The sequence below is a fragment of the Stenella coeruleoalba genome (assembly GCF_951394435.1).
Source record: "Stenella coeruleoalba genome assembly, chromosome: 8".
Classification (NCBI taxonomy): Eukaryota; Metazoa; Chordata; class Mammalia; order Artiodactyla; family Delphinidae; genus Stenella; species Stenella coeruleoalba.
Window position 1 is genome coordinate 29835423 of NC_137154.1, and position 16937 is coordinate 29852359.

At 41.0% G+C, this 16937-nt stretch overlaps 1 long non-coding RNA gene across 2 annotated transcripts in view; it reads left to right on the forward strand.

Annotated features, from left to right (window-relative positions):
- Positions 1-7483: 7483 nt before the first annotated feature.
- LOC307190356 overlaps positions 7484-16937 on the forward strand; it is a 69593-nt gene continuing 60139 nt past the window's right edge. For both annotated transcript variants that reach the window (XR_013829466.1, XR_013829467.1), the window contains exons 1-2: positions 7484-7608; positions 15250-15344. This is a non-coding gene — a long non-coding RNA (uncharacterized lncRNA). The remainder of the gene's footprint in view (positions 7609-15249; positions 15345-16937) is intronic.

Genomic DNA, 16937 nt, shown 5'->3' on the forward strand with positions numbered 1-16937 from the left:
GCTTTCAGGGATCCAGAAAGATGCAGGAATCATAGGAAATTTCTGGCAGTATCTCCAGTACCAAGGTGGACAGTTTACAGCAAAATGACTGGAAGCCACTATAATGTTTCATGTGTCTTAAAGCCCACGGATCTCTACCACTGCCTGAGAAGCAGCAACATAGGTTTGGCTTTTCTTCCTCCTTCCAACTTTGCATACTAGTGCTCTGGTGGAATCTGTGCTAGTCAGTTGCTAGCAAAGATTTCTGAGAAATGTAGTCTGCAATCTTGCAACCCCTTCACTACAGGGGAGAGCTTAGAAGGGGAAAATGGAGCTGAATTGTCAAAGACGTTTATAGGCACACTTATGAATGCTATTTTTGACATCTTCTATGTGGATCCTAGAGGGTTAGATGTAGGCTATGCCTCTTATACTTCTTTCATGAATACCATTTTTCTCAGCTAAGATTTTTTAAAATTTTTATTGGAGTATAGTTGTTTTACAGTGTTGCGTTAGTTTCTGCTGTACAGCCAAATGAATCAGTTATACATATACTCTTTTTAGTTTTCCTTCCCATTTAGGTCACCACAGAGCACTGAGTAGAGTTCCCTGTGCTAAACATTTTATAGCAACTATAGGTTCTCAGTAGTTATCTATTTCATACCTAGTAGTGTATATATGTCAATCCCAATCTCCCACTACATCCCACCTCCCCTTCCCACCTTGTAAGTTTGTTCTCTACATCTTCATCTCTATTGCTTTGCAGATAAGATCATCTGTATCATTTTTCTAGATTCCGCATATGAGTGATATTATACTATATTTGTTTTTCTCTTTCTGACTTACTTCAGTCTTTATGACAGTCTCTAGGTCTATCCACATCTCTGCAAATGGCACTATTTCGTTCCTTTTTATGGCTGAGTAATATTCCATTGTATGTATGTACCACATCTTCTTTATCCATTCCTCTGTTGATGGACATTTAGGTTGTTTCCATCTCTGGGCTATTGTAAATAGAGCTGCAATGAACATTTTGGTACATGTCTCTTTTTGAATTATGGTTTTCTCAGGGTATATGCCCAGTGGTGGGATTGCTGGGTCATATGGCAGTTCTATTTGTAGTCTTTTAAGGAACCTCCATACTGTTCTCCACAGTGGCTGTATCAATTTACACTCTCACCAACAGTGCAACAGGGTTCCCTTTTCTCCACATCCTCTCCAGCATTTATTGTTGATAGATTTTTTGATGATGGCCATTCTGACCAGTTTGATTTGCATTTCTCTAATAATTAGTGATGTTGAGCATCTTTTCATGTGTTTGTTGGCCATCTTCTTTGGAGTCTCAGCTAAGATTTTGATGGAAATGAGGTTGCAGACAATTTAAGCTCTGATACATGCCCCGGACCTGGAATTTGGGATGACTGAAGGCTCATCTATTTATAGTCCTATCCATGAGAATGATAAGGCCAAGAGTCTATTATAAAAATTTAAAAAGCATGGCCTGTGGTCTCAGTTGTCAGGCCACTCCACTGCTATACACTAGGTGTGCCATAGAGTTGGAGTAACATTGATTCTGTGTAAACACGGGCTAAATGTCAGGCGTTAGTCTTGGTCAATTATGAGTGACTGTGAACAGGTAATACCATTGCTCTTCACGTGTGTGAAAGTGGCAAGGCCTCAGGGATAAGCCTGTAGGTGATGATGACAGACAGACCAGGGTCTATGTATGCCCTTGACTCATGGTTAGCATTCAGAAGATGGTACCCTCTGACATAATAATGATGAGGGTGATGTCCACAAATGTTCACTCTACTTATTTTACCTGATTACAGCTTATTGTTGTTCCCTGACCTGAAAAATATAATCCACCATTTAATACCAACCAGATAGAATTGATTATTCTTAAGGAGAAGACTGCACGGAGTTTTGAGAAGCTTTGCCCAGTCAGTCTATGTCCCTGATATTAAGGGTCCCGAGGTTAAAAAATGTTTGATATTTAGCATTTCACTGTATAAATGTTTCAGCAATCAGTGGAAATTCCACTGCAGGTGTCTCGATCATTGCTTCTGTATTCCACATCCATTGCTTCCAAAAGCAGGAGGCCAGGTCTTAACTAACCACATAAACAAAGACTGAAGAAAGCAGCACTGGGTCACCACTTAACATTTGCCACCAAGAAAGGCAAGTCAAGCAATATACTTTCTCCTGCCTGAAAAACTCAAGGCCTGGTTCAAATGTACCTTCTTGCTGAAGACCCTTCCATCTGTTCAGGTCAATACTAACTCTCTGCTCATGCAACTGAAGATGCTCATGACCACAAAAATGTTGGAAATAGTTGACATAGATTCAAATGCAGACCCATGGTACAGATGGTCAACTTCCATTATCACACCTGTAATGCAATTATCTTTTGATTTTTTGTTTTTGCCACTAAATATAAATTCTGTAAAGACAGGGTTAATGCCCTATCCATCTTTAAATGCCCTACATCTAAACAGTGCCGAGCAAAAATAAGTGTTCAATAAATGAATTTTACATTATACATGAATGAATAAATGAATGAATGAAATGTCATCTGAGTCTCAGTGATAAACATGAGGTTTTTCCGCTTGGACTGGAAACATGAATGAGTTTAAAATTCCTGTCTAGAAAAAGTGATATCTCCTGATCTCTGCTCATTGACCCAGAAGTGGCCTTTCGTCTTCTCATCAATCCTTTTATTACCTGATACCCCTTAGTAAATGGGCTCTTGAGAAGGAGAAATGGGCAAAGTGTCAGAAGTAAATGAGTAAAAAGTGAAGGGGGAATAATATTATGGAACTAAATCTTAAAGAATTGTTAGGTATAAGTTGTTTGAGAGGAGAAAAAATTCTTCAAATTTGGGGAGTATCAGTGCAAAAAAGATGATGTTTGGGATTCTTTTCACTGGTCTCAAGGTTCTTTCCTATCTATTGTCTTATTTTTACTAAAACAGAAATAATCTGCCCTATGAAACAGAGAAGAGGCTATTTCACATACACACACACACACACACACACACACACACACACACACACACAAAAGCTAGAGTAAAGAACACAACTCAGCCCAAGGAAAGAAAAATTAAAAAGAAAAGAAGGAAGCACTGGAGTTGGAAGATTGGGATTCGATTCCTGGCTCTGCCCATTTGTAGTTGGTGATTCCAGGGAATTTACATTGCTTCATAAGCCTCAGTTTTCCCATCTGTAATATGAGACTAGATTTCTATCTAACAAAGTTGTCATGAAAACTAAATGAGATCTTCAACATGAAAAATACCTTTTAACTGATAAAGTTCTATATAAGTGTGAGGTAAATTTTTTTCAGAAAACAGATCACAATGAAGGCAGGCAACATTTTTACAATGGGCATATATCATTTTAAAAACAGAAAAAAAATAAGGTTATACCTATCTATATGTATGTACCTAGTATAAATTTCAGTGCACAAGCTCAGGGGCACAGAAATGCAATGTTCCTATAATCGAACTTATTCTACATGTAGCATTCTTCATTTCAACTTTGTGGCAGAAAACTTAGTTTTCATCAGTTCAGGGTAAATCAGCCAGTTCAGTGGTTGCATCTATGAGGGAGCTTATGGGGAGTCACAGTATCAGAAGTGGCGCCTGGTCCATGCCCAGTCATCAGCTGTCCCTGCTGGCATCCACCCATAAGACATGTGTCACCCATCATCATGCTTCCACCTGGCTTCACTGGGAAGATTGCCTTCTGGAAGCTCTACTGGAAAGCGCCATTGACAAAAACGCATCCTCATTGCCCTGGGTGGTGGAGACTGCCCAGGGATATATCCTGGTCAAACTGAGGCTGCTCCTGAAATTTCTGTTATCTAGAAGAAAACGGGACAACATTTAAAACAAGCCACCACAAAAATCTCTGCCCCTCCAAGGACCTTAGAGATTTGGTGGACACATACCCTCATTGTACCAAAGGAAACCCAGAGAGCTTTGACGTTCTCATGGTTGACCTGAGTCCACTGATTCCAGGCCATGATTTCCTCTTTTAAACTACTGTGCAATGTGTGTGCTGCCACCTGAGAGAAGACAAATAAATACACCAGTCCTCAGAATTCAAGGAGGCAGTTATCCAATAAATGCAGGGCAGTTTTTTCTGGTCTTCTATTTAAGCAACAACTACAACTGAGTTTCTTTTTGTAATAATATTTATATTATTGGCTTGAATAGTCTTCAGTCCTTTTTAGCATATGGTAGACATAAACATGCAAGAGCAAATGTGTAAAAGAATGTGTGCTCTGAGCACAATCTAAAGTCTTACAACTGAGTGCAGCACAATGTCAGTTAAATTCAACATTTTACTGAGTATGTTCATGGTGAGAAGTCCTATACTAGTTTCCAGTTCTTTACAAAGTAAAACACACTGATGTGGCCCCAAAATGCTTACAGTACAGTGTAGAAGCTTTGAGTTCATGTGTCTTTTCTGGCCAGGATTGGGGCATAGGGTATAGTATGTGGGAATGAAAAGGAGCAGGAGACTCAAAGCTGCCATTTACTATGGTACAAATGAACCGGTCTGCAGGACAGAAATAGAGACCCAGATGTAGAGAACACACGTATGGACACCAAGGGAGGAAAGTGGGTGAGGGGATGGTAGGATGAACTGGGAGATTGGGATTGACATGTACACACTGATATGTATAAAAGGGATAACTAATAAGAACCTGCTCTATAAAAAATTAAATTAAATTAAATTTTTTAAAAAAGCTACCATTTACTGAGCACTGGTGAGGCACCAAGCACTGTCATTTCATCCTCACATCTCTGTATGGAAAGTACCAGCACATGCTCCCCAGGCTCCCCTCCAAAGACATCAATGCAAACCCTACACTTCAAAACATTAAATACAGCTTTTGTTGCCTCTCAGTGCAAGATGTTTCTGATACAATCTATTCCCTTCAAAGATGTGGTGGGGAATGGTGGGGGGTGATTTGAGCAATGTATTTTTATTTTTACATTTTAGTTCAGACTGGAAAATTGGTATTTCATTGCCAAATCAATCAAGAACACATTTATTACTTAACGTTGTTTGAAATAATATCTACAATGTTCAAAGTTTCAATTAAAAGCATAAAATTTTTTCAAGCTCACAGTCAAAACAATAACACAAATATAAACTGCACTTCATGCTCTGTTAATATTTCACTATGTGACTATAGATGAATATTGCTCTCTCCCTGTCTCTCTCTCTCTCTCACTCCCACTCTCTCTGCCTTTGTTTTGTCACCTGACAAATGAGGAAATTGAAGTAGTGTCTTAAATCATCTCTAAGTTCCTTTCATGTGATTAGATATAATTATTTACATTATGCTTCTAAATAGCAGGTGATGATGAAGGGTTTCGATCCCCGCCATTGTATGCTGTAATGATTATGGGTAGAGTTATTAGGCATTGTTTCTCAAAGGGGTAATTTGATTGTAACAGGAATAAAGATACAACACTTCCTTGTGAAGAGGGTACCAGCATGCACTCACAGCCAAGTCTTGAAACTAATAGCTGCTGCCACATGCTGAGTGACATTCATGTGCCACGGACTTCACAAACTTTATCTCATTTAATCGTTGTAAGAACCTCTGAGAGAGCTGTCTCATAGGCTGAAACAAATGTCTAGAAAAATCAAATGACTTCCCACGGTAACATAGCTAGTAATTCACAGCCATTTACACCAATAATTCACACTCATTCAAAAGGGGTTGCCTTGATGGTAGGGATAGCCCAGGGATAGCCCAGAACCTCTCCACTGAGATACTGGGCTAATGTGACTAGGCCTGAAACTGTCTAGGAGGCAGGGGTTATACATACCCTCACCTGTGACCCCCTAACTGCAAGCTTGTACCTTGGTGCTGTGCCACCTCCCCTATTTCTGTCACACGAGACTCACACATTGTGGGTACAGAACCTGCTGACATGGATTCACTAGCCTATGTAGGGTTTTTCAACATTGGAATCACCATTTAAAAATTAAGAGGTTGTGCATAAAAATGCAGATTTCCAGCTTCTCTTCAAAAATCCAAGGACTTGGAAACACTGAGCCTACATCCTAGCCTGGCAACAAGTTGGAGCCAGGGCTGCTCCCTGTCTATACTGAACCTTTGCACAAACTAGAAAAGGTGTCCCACTGGGCTGATGGAGGCTGCTGGGCTCACAGCTTGGTGAGGGGAGAACAGGCTGGATTTCACTCACTTACCATCGTAGCCTGCACCCTCGTGCACAGTTCTACGTGGCAGTCCTGGCCGAGCAGTTCTTCCTCCAGATGCAGAACATCCTCTCTGGTTGATACAATCCTTAACATTCCCTTAATCCTCCCTAGCTCTGAGGCCCAGTGCCAATTAAACAACTGAAAATCTATGGACTTTCAGAATTCTGTACCCAGCCCACTTCACTCATTTCTCTTATCTCCTGGCCCCTATAGTTTTCTTCATTTGCAACCCTCACTCTAATGATTTATGGGAAAGAGCAGCATGATGGCTTTCAAATGTATCTACAAGATACTCAAAAGACGTAGAATGGCAAACATGCAGGGATAAGCTAGAGTTACCAGCCATGGGTGCAGTTGATCTCAACCATTTCAGGATTTCCACTGGTGAGCTTAAGTTCTTCCATTCCATGGCGCACTTGGATTTCCAACACCTCTTGAAGTGCCTCTGAGCCAGTGGCGGTTCCCCTGCTCATTCCATTGGCTTTGCCCCAAGCTTGCAGCTCAGACACTATTGATTTACTCTTACTTTCTCATAAGTGCCCCCTAGTGTTCCCTTTACTGCCCTCTCCTCATTCCTCAGGTAGCACTGGTTCATACATCAATGCCATCACTGCCACATTTGATCATTCCAACTGGACGCTGCCCTTTTCTCCATTAAGGTAGCAAGCCTTTTGCTCCATTAAGCCTATTACCCCCTATCACGGGTTGAATTGTGTACTCCAAGAAGATACTTGGAAGTCCTAAGCTCCAGTACTTCCGAATGTGACCTGATTTGGCAATAGAATCATTGCAAATGTAATTATTAACATGAGGTCATAATGGAGTAGGATGGGCCCTTAATCCAATATGACTGCTATCCTTATAAAAAGAGAAGAAGAGACACAGAGACACCTAGAGAGAACTCCATGAGACTACAGGGGCAGAGATTGGAGGGATATATCTAGAAGCCAAGGAATGCCAAGGATTGCTGACAATAGCCAGAAGCTAGGAGAGAGGCAAGGGACAGTCTCTCCCTCAGTGCCACCAGAAGGAACTAACGCTGCCAACACCTTGATTTCGAACTTGTAGCCTCCAAAACGATGAGAGAATACATTTCTGTTATTGTAAGCTACCGAGCTTGTGGTAATTTGTTAAGGCAGCCATAGGAAAGGAGGATACTCAGCTTCATCAAAATCAGCTCAAGTCTGGCACCTCTGGCCTGGACTGGTCAAGCGTGCGGTTGGGATTTGTTTTAAAAGGACAAGGCGGGGCTTCCGGGAAGATGGCGGAAGAGTAAGACGCGGAGATCACCTTCCTCCTCACAGATACACCAGAAATACATCTACACGTGGAACAACCCCTACAGAACACCTACTGAACGCTGCCTCATACCTCCCAAAAGGTAAGAAACTCCCCACGTACCTGGGTAGGGTAAAAGAAAAGAGAATAAACAGAGACAAAAGAATAGGGATGGGACCTGCACCAGTGGGAGGGAGCTGTGAAGGAGGAAAGGATTCCACACACTAGGAAGCGCCTTCGCGGGCAGAGACTGCGGGTGGCAGAGGGGGGGAGCTTCGGAGCTGGGGAGGAGAGCACAGCAACAGGGGTGCGGGGGGCAAAGCGGGGAGATTCCCGCACAGAGGATCGGTGCCGACCGGCACTCACCAGCCCGAGAGGCTTGTTTGCTCACACGCTGGGGCGGGCGGGGCTGCGAGCTGAGGCTTGGGCTTCAGTCGGAGCGCAGGGAGAGGACTGGGGTTGGCGGCGTGAACACAGCCTGAAGGGGATTAGTGCGCCACGGCTGGCCGGGAGGGAGTCCGGGGAAAAGTCTGGACCTGCCGAAGAGGCAAGAGACTTTTTCTTCCCTTTTTGTTTCCTGGTGCGCGAGGAGAGGGGATTAAGAGCGCTGCTTAAAGGAGCTCCAGAGACGGGCGCGAGCCGCTGCTAAAAGCGCGGACGCCAGAGACGGGCATGAGACGCTAAGGCTGCTGTTGCCGCCACCAAGAAGCCTGTGTGTGAGCACAGGTCACTATCCACACCCCCCTTCTGGGGAGCCTGTGCAGCCCGCCACTACCACGGTCCCGGGATTCAGGGACAACTCCCCCGGAAGAACGCACGGCGCGCCTCAGGCTGGTGCAACGTCATGCAGGCCTCTGCCGCCACAGGCTTGCCTCGCACTCCGTGCCCTTCCCTCCCCCTGGCCTGAGTGAGCCAGAGCCCCCGATTCAGCGGCTCCTTTAACCCCGTCCTGTCTGAGCGAAGAACAGACGCCCTCAGGCGACCTACAAGCAGAGGCGGGGCCAAATCCAAAGCTGAGCCCCCGGGGGCTGTGAGAACAAAGAAGAGAAAGGGAAATCTCTCCCAGCAGCCTCAGAAGCATCGGATTAAAGCTCCACAATCAACTTGATGTACCCTGCATCTGTGGAATACATGAATAGACAACGAATCATCCCAAATTAAAGAGCCGTGTGGATGAAAGGCTCTTGGTGCTGCAGCCAGGAGTCAGTGCTGTGCCTCTGAGGTGGGAGAGCCAACTTCAGGACACTGGTCCACAAGAGACCTCCCAGCTCCACATAATATCAAACGGCGAAAATCTCCCAGAGATCTCCATCTCAACACCAGCACCCAGCTTCACTCAACGACCAGCAAGATACAGTGCTGGACACCCTATGCCAAACAACTAGCAAGAAAGGAACACAACCCCACCCATCAGCAGAGAGGCTGCCTAAAATCATAATAAATCCACAGACACCCCAAAACACACCACCAGACGTGGACCTGCCCACCAGAAAGACAAGATCCAGCCTCATCCATCAGAACACAGGCACTAGTCCCCTCCACTAGGAAGCCTACACAACCCACTGAACCAACTTTAGCCACTGGGGACAGACACCAAACACAACGGGAACTACGAACCTGCAGCCTGCAAAAAGGAGACCCCAAACACTGTAAGATAAGCAAAAAGAGAAGACAGAAAAACACACAGCAGATGAAGGAGCAAGATAAAAACCCACCAGACCTAACAAATGAAGAGGAAATAGGCAGTCTACCTGCAAACGAATTCAGAATAATGATAGTAAAGATGATCCAAAATCTTGGAAATAGAATAGACAAAATGCAAGAAACATTTAACAAGGACCTAGAAGAACTAAAGATGAAACAAACAACGATGAACAACACAATACATGAAATGAAAAATACTCTAGATGGGATCAATAGCAGAAAAACTGAGGCAGAAGAACAGAGAAGTGACCTGGAAGATAAAATAGTGGAAATAACTACTGCAGAGCAGAATAAAGAAAAAAGAATGAAAAGAACTGAGGACAGTCTCAGAGACATCTGGGACAACATTAAATGCACCAACATTCGAATTATAAGGGTTCCAGAAGAAGAAGAGAAAAAGAAAGGGACTGATAAAATATTTGAAGAGATTTTAGTTGAAAACTTCCCTAATATGGGAAAGGAAATAGTTAATCAAGTCCAGGAAGCACAGAGAGTCCCATACAGGATAAATCCAAGGAGAAATATGCCAAGACACATATTAATCAAACTGTCAAAAATTAAATACAAAGAAAACATATTAAAAGCAGCAAGGGAAAACCAACAAATAACACACAAGGGAATCCCCATAAGGTTAACAGCTGATCTTTCAGCAGAAACCCTGCAAGCCAGAAGGGACTGGCAGGACATATTTAAAGTGATGAAGGAGAAAAACCTGCAATCAAGATTACTCTACCCAGCAAGGATCTCATTCAGATTTGATGGAGAAATTAAAACCTTTCCAGACAAGCAAAAGCTGAGAGAGTTCAGCACCACCAAGCCAGCTCTACAACAACTGCTAAAGGAACTTCTCTAAGCAAGAAACACAAGAGAAGGAAAAGACTTACAATAACAAACCCAAAACAATTAAGAAAATGGGAATAGGAACATACATATCGATAATTACCTTAAATGTAAATGGACTAAATGCTCCCACCAAAAGTCACAGATTGGCTGAATGGATACAAAAACAAGACCCATATACTTACTGTCTACAAGAGACCCATTTCAGACCTAGAGACACATACAGACTGAAAGTAAGGGGATGGAAAAAGATATTTCATGCAAATGGAAACCAAAAGAAAGCTGGAGTAGCAATTCTCATATCAGACAAAATAGACTTAAAAATAAAGACTATTAGAAGAGAAAAAGAAGGACACTACATAATGATCAAGGGATCGATCCAAGAAGAAGATATAACAATTGTAAATATTTATGCACCCAACATAGGAGCACGTCAATACAAAAGGCAGATGCTAACAGCCATAAAAGGGGAAATTGACAGTAACACATTCATAGTAGGGGACTTTAACACCCCACTTTCACCAATGGACAGATCATCCAAAATGAAAATAAATAAGGAAACACAAGCTTTAAATGATACATTAAACAAGATGGATTTAATTGATATTTATAGGACATTCCATCCAAAAACAACAGAATACACATTTTTCTCTAGTGCTCATGGAACAGTCTCCAGGATAGATCATATCTTGGGTCACAAATCAAGCTGTGGTAAATTTAAGAAAACTGAAATTGTATCAAGTATCTTTTCCAACCACAACGCTATGAGACTAGATATCAATTACAGGAAAAGATCTGTAAAAAATACAAACACATAGAAGCTAAACAATACACTACTTAATAATGAAGTGATCACTGAAGAAATCAAAGAGGAAATCAAAAAATACCTAGAAACAAGTGACAATGGAGACATGATGACCCAAAACCTATGGGATGCAGCAAAAGCAGTTCTAAGAGAGAAGTTTATAGCAATACAATCCTACCTTAAGAAACAGGAAACATCTCGAATAAACAACCTAACCTTGCACCTACAGCAATTAGAGAAAGAAGAACAAAAAACCCCCAAAGTTAGCAGAAGGAAAGAAATCATAAAAATCAGATCAGAAATAAATGAAAAAGAAATGAAGGAAATGATAGCAAAGACCAATAAAACTAAAAGCTGGTTCTTTGAGAAGATAAACAAAATTTATAAACCATTAGCCAGACTCATCAAGGAAAAAAGGGAGAAGACTCAAATCAATAGAATTAGAAATGCAAAAGGAGAAGTAACAACTGACACTGCAGAAATACAAAAGATAATGAGAGATTACTACAAGCAACTCTATGCCAATAAAATGGACAACCTGGAAGAAATGGACAAATTCTTAGAAATGCACAACCGGCCAAGACTGAATCAGGAAGAAATATAAAATATGAACAGACCAATCATAAGCACTGAAATTGAAACTGTGATTAAAAATCTTCCAACAAACAAAAGCCCAGGACCAGATGGCTTCACAGGTGAATTCTATCAAACATTTAGAGAAGAGCTAACACCTATCCTTCTCAAACTCTTCCAAAATATAGCAGAGGGAGGAACACTCCAAAACTCATTCTACGAAGCTACCATCACCCTGATACCAATACCAGACAAGGATGTCACAAAGAAAGAAAACTACAGGCCAACATCACTGATGAACATAGATGCAAAAATCCTCAACAAAATACTAGCAAACAGAATCCAACAGCACATTAAACAGATCATACACCATGATCAAGTGGGGTTTATTCCAGGAATGCAAGGATTCTTCAATATATGCAAATCAATCAACGTGATACACCATATTAACAAATAGAAGGAGAAAAACCATATGATCATCTCAATAGATGCAGAGAAAGCTTTTGACAAAATTCAACACCCATTTATGTTAAAAACCCTGCAGAAAGTAGGCATAGAGGGAACTTTCCTCAACATAATAAAGGCCATATATGACAAACTCACAGCCAACATCGTCCTCCATGGTGAAAAACTGAAAGCATTTCCACTAAGATTGGGAACAAGACAAGGTTGCCCACATTCACCACTCTTATTCAACATAGTTTTGGAAGTTTTAGCCACAACAATCGGAGAAGAAAAGGAAATAAAAGGAATCCAAATCGGAAAAGAAGAAGTAAAGCTGTCACTGTTTGCAGATGACATGATACTATAATAGAGAATCCTGAAGATGCTACCAGAAACCTACTAGAGCTAATCAATGAATTTGGTAAAATAGCAGGATACAAAATTAATGCACAGAAATCTCTGCCATTCCTATACACTAATGATGAAAAATCTGAAAGTGAAATCAAGAAAACACTCCCATGTACCAATGCAACAAAAAGAATAAAATATCTAGGAATAAACCTGCCTAAGGAGACAAAAGACCTGTATGCAGAAAATTATGAGACACTGATGAAAGAAATTAAAGATGATACAAATAGATGGAGAGATATACCATGTTCTTGGATTGGAAGAATCAACACTGTGAAAATGACTCTACTACCCAAAGCAATCTACAGATTCAATGCAATCCCTATCAAACTACTACTGGCATTTTTCACAGAACTAGAACAAAAAATTTCACAATTTGTATGGAAACACAAAAGACCCCGAATAGCTAAAGCAATCTTGAGAAAGAAAAACGGAGCTGGAGGAATCAGGCTCCCTGACTTCAGACTATACTACAAAGCTACAGTAATCAAGACAGTATGGTACTGGCACAAAAACAGAAAGGTAGATCAATGGAACAGGATAGAAAGCCCAGAGAAAAACCCCCGCACATATGGTCACCTTATCTTTGATAAAGGAGGCAGGAATGTACAGTGGAGAAAGGACAGCCTCTTCAATAAGTGATGCTGGGAAAACTGGACAGGTACATGTAAAAGAATGAAATTAGAACACTCCCTAACACCATACACAAAAATAAGCTCAAAATGGATTAAAGACCTAAATATAAGGCCAGAAACTATCAAACTCTTAGAGGAAAATATAGGCAGGACACTCTATGACATAAATCACAGCAAGATCCTTTTTGACCCACCTCCTAGAGAAATGGAAATAAAAACAAAAATAAACAAATGGGACCTAATGAAAGTTCAAAGCTTTTGCACAGCAAAGGAAACCATAAACAACACCAAGAGACAACCCTCAGAATGGGAGAAAATATTTGCAAATGAAGCAACTGACAAAGGATTAATCTCCAAAATTTATAAGCAGCTCATGCAGCTTAATAACCAAAAAACAAACAACCCAATCCAAAAATGGGCAGAAGACCTAAATAGACATTTCTCCAAAGAAGATATACCCACTGCCAACAAACACATGAAAGAATGCTCAGCATCACTAGTCATTAGAGAAATGCAAATCAAAAGTACAATGAGATATCATCTCACACCAGTCAGAATGGCCATCATCAAAAAATCTAGAAACAGTAAATGCGGAGAGGGTGTGGAGAAAAGGGAACACTCTTGCACTGTTGGTTGGAATGTAAATTGATACAGCCACTGTGGAGAACAGTATGGAGCTTCCTTAAAAAACTACAAATAGAACTACCATATGACCCAGCAATCCCACTACTGGGCATATACCCTGAGAAAACCGTAATTCAAAAAGAGTCATGTACCAAAATGTTCATTGCTGCTCTATTTACAATAGCCAGGACATGGAAGCAAACTAAGTGTCCATCATCGGATGAATGGATAAAGAAGATGTGGCACATATACACAATGGAATATTACTCTGCCATAAAAAGAAACGAAATTGAGCTATTTGTAATGAGGTGGATAGACCTAGAGTCTGTCATGTAGAGTGAAGTAAGTCAGAAAGTGAGAGACAAATACCGTATGCTAACACATATATATGGAATTTAAGAAAAAAAAATGTCATGAAGAACCTAGGGGTAAGACAGGAATAAAGACACAGACCTACTAGAGAATGGACTTGAGGATATGGAGAGGGGGAGAGGTAAGCTGTGACAAAGCGAGAGAGAGGCATGGACATATATACACTACCAAACGTAAGGTAGATAGCTAGTGGGAAGCAGCCGCATAGCACAGGGAGATCAGCTCGGTGCTTTGTGACTGCCTGGAGGGGCGGGATAGGGAGGGTGGGAGACGCAAGAGGGAAGAGATATGAGAACATATGTATATATATAACTGATTCATTTTGTTGTAAAGCAGAAACTAACACACCATTGTAAAGCAATTATCCTCCAATAAAGATGTTTAAAAAAAAAAAAAGGACAAGGCCCAGTGGGGACCCCTTAGCTTTGGCCTTCTTTCAAGTCTGCATTTAGTGAGCAGATTGGAGACTGTAATTTTCCCTTTTTGTATCTTAAATATAAAAAAAACTCTTGGGCTTCCCTGGTGGTGCAGTGGTTGAGAGTCCACCTGCCGATGCAGGGGATACGGGTTCGTGCCCCGGTCCCGGAGGATCCCACATGCCGCGGAGCGGCTGTGCCCGTGAGCCATGGCCGCTGGGCCTGCGCGTCCGGAGGCTAAAAAAGTCTTTGTTTTTCCCTAACTCGCAGTTTGCCACTCCACCCTCCCCACCCCCCAATATCTCGCTGGTAGTGTGTTGAGAGCAACATCTCCCTGCGTGGATGTTCTGACTCACTCCTTTTCAATAACACCATCTTCCTTGATAAATCAATATCCTGACCAAAGGGATGGTGCATTTAGGTCATTAAGCAAAGTAGCCAGAAGAAATGAGATGCAGCTTCGTTTCCAAGGTATTTTTTCTTTTGCTCTTATTTACCTGGAAAATGTAGTTAAAGTACAACTTCCAAAAACTGACTAATGAGAAAACTGATTAGACAAAGCTGTGATGGTTAAGCAAGGAAGCCAGGAAAATGTGGAGAAGGAGCTCTCACGGGAAGGCGGGGATTGTCTTGGGCAAATCACATCCCCTCTCTGAGCTTCAGTTGTCTCAGGGTGAGGGATAGAATAGATATTATCTTTTCTGAATCTCTGCTCTTGAGTTCTATGCCTCCCCTGTCTTAAAAAAACAAACAACAACAAAAAGCTATACTCCAATAAAAACTTAAAAGATTTTTAAGAAAGAAAGAAAGAAAGGCAACATCCAAATGATATGCAAAATCCTCAGTCTCAGGTTTGCTTCTTTTCAGGCATTGTTCATTAAAGACATGACTATCTTTGGATGATGGCTTTTGTCATTCTTAAGGTATGCTATGGACATTGACCTACCATGCCTGCTCACCAGAGGTACAGAGAAGCTGCAAATGGCATTGTCACCAGTAAACCGAGGCACATTTTCAGGTAATGACATTTCAAGAAGGACTGTAGCCAAAATCTATTAGATAAAGAAATTTGAATGTAGATTTCCATGTTCAGTTCTTTTAATTCTCTCTCTGTGTTTCTGTCTCTCTCCTCTTTCTCATACACTTTCTCAGTAAAATGTATTTTATTAAATTTTTATGGAAAATTATTAAATGAAGATAAGCATAAAGAAGAAAATAAGAAACACACATAATCTCACCACTGAAAAAGAAATACTATTAGCAGTTTTGTATTTGCTTTTGGATGTATCTTGGTGCACGTACATGAGTGCATATGTGTCTGTGTGTGTGAGAGAGAGAAATACAACTTCCAAATCAACTTTGCAAAGAATTGTAAGAATTTTTATGAACTTTTATAAACCCTCAGTTTCAGGAGCACAACTTCTTTCCAGTTAGAATATACTCGGGAAGTCAATAATATATTTTAATGAATGCCAACAGCCCCATATTTATGGGGTCTCTGAGAAAAGCCATTTATAATGTTGATCTTTTATAAGGAGACCAGGTGGTGATCTGTGGGCAGGTCATGTGTAGTTTGGGATAACCAAAATTAGTGGTCAAATGCCCCAGGCTCTGCTACACAACAAAGAGCTCCAGGAGCTGTTAGTTCCATCATTGATTGGACGTTTATTGAACGTCAGCTGTATGTACAACCTCATGGTCTACATTAAGGAATGACACACACACACACATATATATATATATATATATTTCCTGTCCCCTGAAGAAACTTATAGTGCAAGTTTAAGAGAAATAAGTTATAGAACTCACTTTTTTTAAACTAAAATCTTTTACTAAAATTAATATATAAAATAGATCAAAGCAGATTGTTCTGGAGGACACAGAGGTAAAGGCCTGGAGATCCATCTGTAAGTTTTTCCCAGGTGGATCCAAAGGATTCCATACGCGACAGTGTGAAAACCAAGAGGTCCAGAGATGCATGAAAGCATAGACGGGTTTGTGATTATGGGTGTGGTTGGTCGTGATGAGGAAACCACAGTTAACAGGCCCCCTCTGTGTGCTGGGCACTCTTACTGTGGTTTTGCCTCTATCAATTAATCTAATCCTCACAACAAGCTTGCTATGTAGTTACAAGCATTCCTATTTGATGGCTAAGTATATGAGGTTTAGAAAGATAAAGTGACTTACCCAATATCTCATAGCTATATTTGGCAGGCCTGAGATTCAGTTGCAAGTCTAGTGGACTCCACCATCCATGACAACTCTTATACCCAAATATAATGCAAGAGTTAAAAGTACTACACAGGGGAAGCAGTAGAGTTATAGCTAGAAGTCTGGGCAAAATTATGAGTATAGCCATTGGAATATGACATAAAAGAGAATGCATCTTCCAGGTAGAGCATAGTGAACAGAGATTGATATGTGCTGATGTACACTGTGTGTGAGGAACCCTGAGTACGAAAATACTTATTATTTAGAAAATCTGTCTGGAGCGGGAAAGAACTTGGTTTAGAGTTAAAATAATGCTTGGTAACCTCAGAGGAACTCCCTCCCAAACACTTAGTAATTACTGTATTGTTTTAACACATGTCCACAGATTTTTTGATACTCC